General features: G+C 40.1%; 2 pseudogenes; both read left to right on the plus strand.

The window, feature by feature from the left end:
* Window positions 1-7,251: 7,251 nt before the first annotated feature.
* On the plus strand, window positions 7,252-7,370 carry LOC112477167 (annotated as a pseudogene).
* Window positions 7,371-7,842: 472 nt separating this feature from the next.
* Window positions 7,843-7,962, plus strand: LOC112477189 (annotated as a pseudogene).
* Window positions 7,963-10,647: the final 2,685 nt, after the last annotated feature.

Below are 10,647 nucleotides of genomic sequence, written 5' to 3' on the forward strand. Positions count from 1 at the left end.
CCTTTGTGAAAATGGCTAAAAGAAGTTTTCTGAATAGAAAGTAAATGATAAGAGCAGAAAGCTTAAAGCCATAGCAAAGAATGAAGAACACTGGAATGCGTAAACATAGAGGCGACTATAATAGACAATCTTCTCATGAGTTTCTTAAGTCAATATTCGATAAGTGAACCAAAAACTATAAAATCTAATAGTGCCAAATGTGTGTAGAAGAAATACTTAACAAATTACATTTTAAAAGTTGGGAGTGTAAAGAGACCTAAAGAAAGTAAGGTTTCTGCACTTAAATCAAAACAATAAAAAGACAATACTGGAAAATTGTGATAAGTTATGTAGGTATTTTGTGATATCTAGAGCAACTGCTAGGATTATGATACAAAACGATATACTAAAGACCATTATAAATAAATTGAGATGTAATCCTAAAAAAAATGTTCAAATAACCCAGAAGAATGTAAGAAAAGTCAACAGACAACTGCAGCACAGAACACGACGAAAAGAAACTACTGATACACTCGAAGTGGATGATATGGCTAACTGGATGAAGCTCCGAAGAATTATGCTGAGTGAAAATAGTCATTCCAAAAAAGGTCGCCTACTGTACGATTCCATTTATAACATCCTCGAAATGGGAAAACATCGTAGAAATGGAGAACACAGAGAATGGATGAGTGGCTGCTAGGGTATTTCAGGAATGGGTATTTCGGGGGACAAAGAGGTGAGTGTCCTATAAGAAGGAGAGACATTGCGGTAACAAAACTCTTCTCAGTCTTGACTGTATTGATATCAATATCCTGGCTGGGATTGTGAACCAGAGTTTTGCAAGTTGTGATTATTGAAGGAAACGTGGCATGGAGATTTTTCTATATCGTTTCTAACAACTGCACGTGACTCTACCGTTACCATAAATTGAAAGTTTATTTTTAGCGACAACAACAAAAAAGACACGGGTCTCACGAAAGTCAGAAGAACTATTACCTCTGGGGTAAGGGCGAGGTGTACGACCACAGAAGGACACATGGAAGTGTTTCTGTGGTCGCTGGCAATGTGTCATTTATGGACCTGGGTTATGGTTACATGCATTTCACTTTATAAATATCCATTCGATTGTACAAATAAGTTTTATGCAGCTTTCTGCATATAGTCATACATCAGAATGGAAAAATTATTTTTAAAATGTACATTGGATCATTTCATTCCTTAGCTTAAAATTCTCCATTGGCTTCCTTTGTTCATAAGAGAAAATCCAAACACTCATCAAAACTAAGTTTATTGGGGTAACGCTCGTTAATAACATAGTATAAATTTCAGGGGCATGACCTGATAATACGACATCTGCATACTCTACTGTGTGCTCGTCACCCAAACTCTTCGCCAAGGCCCACAGGCCTTCTTCGGCAGTCATCCTCTCCTCGTGTTCTGTACCCCCGACATACTGGGCTCTTTTCAGGGAAGGCGTGAACGAGGGCTAAAGGACATCGAAGTCTCTGGCACCTAGGACCACAGCACACATTGAACGGACCCCAACTCGTGGCCAGACGAGCAAAACCTCACACCAAACGCCTGTCCACCCCGGTGGCTACTACACAATACAGCTTTGAAGCAAATATTACGAGGTGCGCTAATAAAAAGCAGGGGAAAAAACATGGCTTGAAGAGACAAAGCGAGCATCAAGTTTGGTAACCATGATTAACATGTAAAAGACTCTAATGGAAAAAGTAGACAAAAATCAAACACAAATCAGTGTGGGAGGTCGAGTAATAAAAACTCTAAGAAACAATCAAAAGGAAATCCTAGAAATCAAAAACACTGTAACAGGAATCGAGAATCAGTAGAATGGTCACAGCCAAGGGAGGAAATCAGTAAGCTTGAAAATATTTCAACAGAAACTTCTCAGATTGAAATGAAAAGAGAAAAAGGAAAACAGTATGCAAAAACTATGAGGAAATTTCAATAGGTGTATTGTGTGCTTACTTAGAGTACCAGAAGGAGAAGAAAGCAAGCATGGGCAGAAGAAATATTTGAAATATTAATTGCTAAGAACTTTCCCAAATTAATATCAAAGACCAAACCACAGATCCAGGAAGCACAGACATCTTATCGAACTGGGATGAGTATACCCCAAAAGGCACGCCCGTACGTATTATATTCAAAATGTAGAAAACCAAAGACAGAGAGAAATCTCGAGAGAAGCCAGGTTGAGGGTGGGGGAATGAGATGGGGAGGGCGCCTTACGTACAGAAGACCAGGGATCAGATTACAGCAGACTTCTCATCGGAAAATGGAAGCAAGAAGACAGTGGAGTGAATAATTCAGTATTGGAAAGGGAAAAAATCCATGAACCTAGATCTCTGTATCCAGCAGAATTATCCTTTGAAAGTAAAGGAGGAATAAAGGCTTTCTCAGACAAACAAGAACTGAGGAAATTCATTGCCAGCAGACCTGCTCTGCAAGAAATTTTGAAAGAAGTTATTCAGAGAGACGTAAAATAATATAGGTCAGAAACGTAGATGCACATAAAGAAAGGAAGGCCATTGTAGAAGGAATAATTGAAGGTTAAAAAAGATTTGTGACTCCTGATTGATTTAAAACTGTTAGTTTAGAGCGAACTAATAATGTCTCCTGCAATTATAGCATATGGATTAATGAAATAAATGATAGCGATGTTTAAGGGATGGAGGGAGGAATCGGAAATAAGCAAAGGTATCTTGTACTACACGTGACAGTGGTTGAGCGCTATTTGAAAGTGGACTTAGATGATTTGTAAATTAGTTGTAAAAGCCACCCCAGCTCTAGACTAAGATTAGTTGTAAATTAATTCAATTTAGATCAGTTGAAAGTGGACTTGGATCAGTTGTTCGAGCTCCGAACCAATAATTTTTTTTTTAAATAGTGTGATTGCATTGAGAGGGAAAAAAAATTAAACCATAAAATGTTCAATGTAAAATGCTCAGTTACAAACATAGACGTTATAAAAAGGGGGTGGATAAAAAAGCAATAAAGAACAAATGCAACAAATAGAAAACAGGTTCAAACATTATAGATATTCAATTATATCAACAATCACTTTCAACGTGAATGATCTAAATATATCAATTAAAAGACAGAGATGGTCAGAATGGATAATAAAAAAAAAAAACAAGAAAAACACCTTAAATATAAAGACTCGTGTTAAAAGTAAGGGATGGACTAAAAAGTAAAGGGATGGATGGAGAAAGAGATATGTGAATATAATGATAAAACGCTTTCACATAGTAAGAGCTCAATAAATGGTAGCTGTGGTTATTTTGCTGTTCTTCACGTCCCTTGGAGCTGTGGCCTAATCTGCCTCATCTCTGCCTCCCCAGTAACCAGCACAGAGCTAGTGGGGAGGGAGAAAGGTCAAATCACTCACAGGAAGTGGATAAATGCCTCCTCTGTACCAGGCCTTGTTTGGGGAAGGAATAATTGATTTGGATCTGGATTCAGCCCTTGAATAGCTCAGAGTCAAACGTGGGTGGACTTTTGCTCTTTCAACGAATATTTATCTGGAAATCAATAATGAAAAGAACATTGTGTTTTTTTATATTTTGACACCTTTGCAAGTGGGTGGCATCTTGAGTCTACGGTATCTTAGCAGTGTGTTTAACTACAGTATGTTTTTTCCACCGAGTTACAGGAAACGATGGTGTGATTTCAATCAACATCATCCTAGATTTGATGACTATGGCAATAGATTATGTCCAGGGCCTTCAACCACCTTAAGCCATGGGTCTTGTTTATGAGAAAACTGGGGTTTGGCGAGGTTAGGGAATTCACTCAAAGTCACACACAGTTGGCAAGTAGCAGGTCACTGCAACTCGAAGACTCATGCTCATTTGCTGTGTTCACTGTAACTCCTCAAAAATTGTATAGGTACTCCATATCATTTTGAGCATTGGAACAAATGAACGAATGAATAAATGAGTGAGTAACAGTAAATATCAGCGTTTTAAATAAAGTGTTCGATGATATTTTATTGTTCTCCAATAGAAATGTGCGAGCTTCGTATCATTTTAAATTTTCTAGTGATCCCAGTTTTGAAAAGTTAAAAGAAGGTACAATTAATTTTCAGAGATTTATTTCATCTACTTTATCCAAAATTGTATTATTTCGACATATAGTCAATTTCAAAATGAAATTAATAAGTGAGATCATTTCTTTCTCTTTTTCATACTGAGTCCTTGGAAATGTAGTGTGTATTTTATGTTTCTGGCGCATCTCCATTTGGAGCAGCCATGTTGCAAGTGCTCAGTAGCCCCTTGTGACCAGTGGCTGGACCTTGATGGACAGTAGGGCATCCCGAGGCCTTCTTGCCTCCCGCCCTAGACGTCAGGTGCCAGCAAGGCTGCCTTCTGCACTTGCGTCACCTGGCTTGTTAAAATGACTCTCCTCTCTCTCCCCACAAGTACATATCTTGGTGTTAAGAGACTTTTTATTTTTACTTTTCTTTTTAACCTGTTATTATGGGAACTTTCTAACATATAGAAAGAGAAAATAATAAAAAGCTCTCATGGACTCATCAGTGTTCTGCTCAGCTTGTTTCGTTTTCCATACGCTGCCCCCTGCCCCGCCTTTGTGCATTTACATCCAGGAGTATTTTAAAGAAAACCCGAGACATCCTATCACTTAATCTGTAAATATTTCAGAATGCATTTCTAATAAAAAAAAAATTGTGACTTAAACAGAACCCCCGTGTGGTCATCTTCAGTCGTTTTGCATTATTACCCAACCACGTACTGCTCGTCGCAAGGCTCTGGCCGGCAGGATGAGACATAAAAAAGTTGCAATGATCATGGGATGTCACTAACCTCTGTGAGCTTCGGCTTCTCCCTCTGCAAAATGGAGATGAGACAGCTTTCACGCTGGACTGTCGAGAGTATTCGATGAGAAAAGCCCAGGCAGAGCTCTAAGCATAGTGCCTGGAACCGCAGTGGGAGCAGGCTGACACCTTCATTGCTCCAGGCATCAAGCTTTCGTTAGTGCAGCCATCACCACCTTAGCTTCTGTGGCAATCATGTCTCATCACTGAGCCAGCGAACTCACCGCCCACTAAAGCCCCCATGTCATTTTCACAAGCGCAGCCCCTCAGTCCTGACTTGACATCTGGTGATTTTTCCTGTGCTTTTATCTTTGCTCGCTCAGGTCTTCATCATCTCGCACTGTGACTATGGCATAGTCCCCTAGTGGGTCTCCGGGCCACCATCCCAGACACCCTCCACGCTGCCAGCCTGGAGGTTTCCACACTCAGAGAAGGGCCGACTATGCTCCAGCTCTCTCAGGGATCCGAAATAGGCAGGAATGACAGCGATGGGCCGAGCTGAGAGATGATCGCTCCTCCAGCCTGGGCATCTTACAAAAAAGGGACAGGTTCTCCTAACTGGCTTTCCTGCTTCCGGCAGCTGCCAGAGACCCGCGGGTCACTCTCGTTCTAAACACCCCTGAGAGGTTCCCCTCAGCCTACAGAATAAAATCCGACTCGTGAATCCATCATTCGAGTCCCTCTAGGATCTGGTCACACCTTCTAGTGGCGTCCCCAGTCCTCAGCGTGAGAGCCAGACGACCTGTAGGACAGCGCCCGCTCTGCCCTGCCCTGCCCCGCGGCCCCAACCTCTCTGACCTCACGCTCAACGCTTTGCCCACCCTCATTCGGCTTCAGGAGTACCGGTCTCCCCACTTTTTTCTTGAACATAGCAAGTATGTCCCCATCTGACTCCCTCTGCCTGGAACTCCCTACCCTCTTCACTCCCTTACTAACTTTTTTCAGGTCTTTATTCAAATATCACCTTCTCGGCGATTACACCTGATTTAAAATGACGCTCCCATCCCCACAGACTCATCCTTTCCCATGCTTTGTTTCACACTGTGACATCTAATATATACTCTTTCGTGTGCATTATCTGTCTCCCTCTGCTGGAACGTAACCTACATAAAGGCAGTGATTTCTGTCTCGTTCACTGCAGTGTCCCTAACACTCCTTCTGTCTTCGCCACATCTCAATATAGTGCCCTGTATTTATCCCTGTGGTGACACTTAGCACACTGGACTACATACTTGTCTCTCTACTTGCTTGTGTCCCCCACTAGTTCCATGCCTCCTTGCAAGGTTTGCATTGTGTCAGTGTCTATTGATTTTCTAACTGATTTTTACAGGTGGGTTTTGTAGATGAGGTGCAGGACTTTGCACTTGAATGAGACGAATGCATTTCGCTAGCTGTAGACCGAGGCCCCGGTCCACACACTCCCACAGTGGACTGAGGACCCCCTCCTGGGCTCTCGTCCCTTGACCCCACCCTTTCCCTGCTTCTTGGCATTTGTGACTTTGATTGACATGTTCTCTAGTTCCTCACCAAGGCAACTGGTAAAATTATTGGACAGGATATAGAGTAGGGCTGGGGCGGGAATGAGTGGTGGCAGACCACGAAGCACATCAGCCGGGAGGACTGCACTGTGTCCCCAAATGCCGCATGAGTGCACTCATTGGGCGGCTCCAGACACACCTGCCTGAGTTCTTCTTAACATTGGCCTTTGACCTTTTCTTGGATTGTCCACAGGGAGGTAAAGAGTCTTGAACCATCCCCCCAAACACACCTTCCGGGCTTCAACGCTGCTATCTCAATCCCACAGAAGGCTCGGGGACCTGAGGAGCCGCGACAGCAAGGAACTGAAGTTCATCATATGGTGTCAGAGACTGACCATGTCCCGAGACCCGTGAGAAGTGGCTTGGGTGCTTTTGGGAAGACGTACCTTATCTTATTCATTTCTAAATCCCCGAAACCTGGCATGGGCTTGGCCCCAAATAGGCACTTACCAAGTGATGACTGAGGAATTGGTAAATGAACGAATGAACCAAAAAACAAAGGTGCTCGTGGTCTAGAACACAGAGGGGAAAAGAGACTATTTGTTAGGATCATCTAGCAAAACACACCGGAAGCCAGAAGCCAAGGACCTAAACTAGGAAACCATGGTTAAGATTCTAGAGACCATATGCCTTCTCCACTCTTGTTTTCTTGGAGAAAGTGTTTACCCACTTCACTGTCCTGACAAAATAACCAAGAGACCACTCAGACCTCAAAAGCGAACCCAGTGTTGGTGAGAAAATGGGAAAATGAGCACACTTGGATTCTATTGGGAAGAGTGTAAATTGGTACATTCTTTCTGAAAAGCGGTCTTGACTCAGCAGTTCTATCTCCAGAAACTGAACCTAAGGAGACAAACAGACTATCAGACTACAAATGTCTACGGTCATGCCACCCTAAACGTGCCCGATCCCGTCTGATCTTGGAAGCTAAGCAGGGTCGGGCCTGGTTAGTACTTGGATGGGAGACCGCCTAGGAAGACCAGGAGCTGTAGGTGTGAAAAAATAATAGGTTACAAGCTAAGGATGGCAGAAACTAGATGTATTTTGTCTATCATATTTCCCTAGAGCTTAGCATGACAAGTACCTGTAAGCATTCAACCATATGTATGAATGAATTAAAGTTTAAAAACATGTATTTTATATAAAGTATATTCATTATGATGTTTATACTATTGAAAAATTAGGAGCAACCTAAATACCCTCCAAGAGTGGTACCTATGAAATACTATGTAGTTGTTAACAATGCCACTTTACGTCTATGTGTTTATATAGATATAGATTAGATATAGATGATATAGATATAGATATAGATATATAACTATCCTTTACATATTTGTAATGGTAACCACACACCAAAGATTCAGAACTGAAGTATATACATACACACACAGAACATATAGGTTGAATATAGAGAAATACTCAATTATGTAATATTTCTGGAAAAGAGTAGACTAAAGAAAAGCATGCATCTACGGCCATGCCACCCTGAATGTGCCCAATCCCGTCTGATCTCAGAAGCTAAGCAGGGTCGGGCCTGGTTACTAGTTGGATGGGAGACCACCTAGGGAGATCCAGGTACCGTAGGCGTAAAAAATAAAAAAATAAGGGATTGTAAGCTGACAAGGTCCTTGCAATCTGTCAGGTCAACAGGGGTTGCCGTTCCTAAAAATAAATAAACAAACAAACAAATAAGTAAATAAGCATGCATGATGTGATGCATTTTATGTAAAATTGTGTGTGTCTGTGTGTCTGAAGAGATTTTCAACAAACTGTCAAATAATGAGTTATATCTGGATGGTGGAACTCTAAGAACTTTGAATATCCTTTTTAAATGTTTTTATAATGTATATGTATTCTTTTAAAATAAGATATTAACCCACAGTTAACATTATACTCAATGGTGAAAAATTGAAAGCTTTTCCTCTAAGATATGGATGCTTACTCTCACTACTCTTATTCAATAAAGTACTGGAAGTCCTAACTAGCACAGATAGACAAGACAGAGACATAAAAGGCATCCAAATCAGAAAGTAAGAAGTAAAATTGTCACTAGTTGCTGATATAATTTTGTGTATATAAAATCCCAAAGACTAAACCAAAAAACTTTTGGAACTAATCAACAAGTTCCAGTAAAGTTGCAGGATATAAAATCACAAATAAAAATGTGTAGAAATACACACTAAAAATGAAACATTTAGGAAAAAAAATAAAGAAAACTATCCCTTTCACAATAGCATCAAAAACAATAATATATTTAGTAATAAATTTAACTAAGGCAGTAAAGGATCTGTGCAGCGAAACTATAAGACTTTGTTGAAAACATTCAAGAAAGGCACAAACAAATGGAAAGACATCCCATATTCATGAATTGAAAGAACTAAAATTCTTCAATGTCCATACTACCCCAATTCATCTAGAGATTCAATGCATTCCTCATCAAAATACCAATGTTCTTCTTCACAGAAATAGAAGAAAACAGTGCCAAAATGCAAACACAAAAGACAACAAAGAGCCAAAGCAATCCTGAAGAAAGTGAACAAAGCCAGAGGTATTTCATTTCCTGATTTCAAACTATACTACTAAGCTATAGTAACAAAACCAGTATGGCATTGGTATAAAATAGACACACAGACCAATGCAACAGAAGAGAGAGCCCAAAATTAAACCCCTGAAGGTAAGATCAACTAATATTTGACAAGGGAGCCAGGAACATCCAGTCGAGAAAAGATAGCCTCCTCAATAAATAGTGCTGGGAAACCTGGATAAACATGTACTAAACAAAGTAATTGGACCATTATCTTACCCACTCACAAAAATTAACTCTAAATGGATCGCAAACTTAAATATAAGACCTAAAATGATAAAACACCTAGAAGAATATGTAGGCAAGAAGCTCACTGACATTGGTCTTGCCAACGATTTTCTGGATATGACACTCAAAATCAACAAGTAGGACTAAAGCAAACTAAAAGCTTCTGTACTGCAATAGAAACAATTATCAAAATGAAAAGGTAACCTACAAAATGGGAGAAAATTTTTCCAAACCATATATTGGATAAGGAGTTAATATCCAAAATAAATAAAGAACTCATATAACACAATAACATAAAAGCAGATAACTTGACTAAAAAATGGGCAGAGGAACCAAATAGACATTTTTCCCAAGAAAACATTCAAAGGGTCAATAGGTGCATTAATGATTCTCGACATCAGTAATCATCAGGGAAATGCAAATCAAAACCACAGGGAGATATCACCTCACACCTGTCAGAATGGCTGTCATCAAGAAGACAAGAGATAACACGTGTTCGCAAGGATATGGAGAGAAGGGAGCCTTGTGCACTGCTGGTGGGAACATAAACTGGTGCAGCTGCTATGGAAAACAGCATGGCGGTTCCTCAGAAAAGTAAAAATAGATCTGCCATGTGCCCTAGCAATCTCACTTTTGGGCATATAGCAAAGGAAATAAGAACAAGATATCGAAGAGACAACCTAATTGCCCATCACTGGATGAGTTGATAAAGAAGATAAGTCTATCTATATACATAGGTATATAGATATCATTCGGCCACAAGAAAAGACATCTTGCCATTTGTAACAACACGGATGGACCGTGAGCACATGATTCTAAGTGAAATGAGTCAGAAAGAGAAAGACAAGTACTGTATGATGTCACTTATATGTGTAATCCAAAAAGGCCAAACTCATAAAGACAGTAAAATGATGGTTACCAGGGGATGAGGGGGCAGTCAGGAGATAGGAGAGATGTTGTTTAGGGGTACAAACTTGCAACAAGTAGTAAATAAGTCCTAGTGATCTAATGTACAGTATAGTGAATATGGACAACAATATTATATTATAATCATTAAACTTGCTAAGAGACTAGAACTTAATTATACCAACTAAAGACAAGAAGTAATAGTCATGTAATGTGATAGAGGTACAATTGTATCTTAATATATAAATGTATTAAATTAAAATGTTGTATACATTACATGTACACAATGATATATTTCAAATATATTTCAAAAAAAGTCAAAATAAAATCAGGCGTTAATAAAATAAAATAAGCTGCTTAGGGAGCTGCTAAGAAGGTGGTGGTAACACCACATCCCTTGCTGCAATCGGGCTTGTGTTCCATGATGCCATAGATGGGGCTGGTTTAAAAGAGAAATAAAATGAGCTGAGTGCTTGGGGCCACGACCGAAGCCGGGCCAGCCCTTCTCTGGTAGAGAAGGGGCCCTAGATGCAGCTGACTGGAGGCGTACTGGA

Source organism: Pteropus alecto, unplaced genomic scaffold (assembly GCF_000325575.1).
Source record: "Pteropus alecto unplaced genomic scaffold, ASM32557v1 scaffold312, whole genome shotgun sequence".
Taxonomy (NCBI): domain Eukaryota; kingdom Metazoa; phylum Chordata; class Mammalia; order Chiroptera; family Pteropodidae; genus Pteropus; species Pteropus alecto.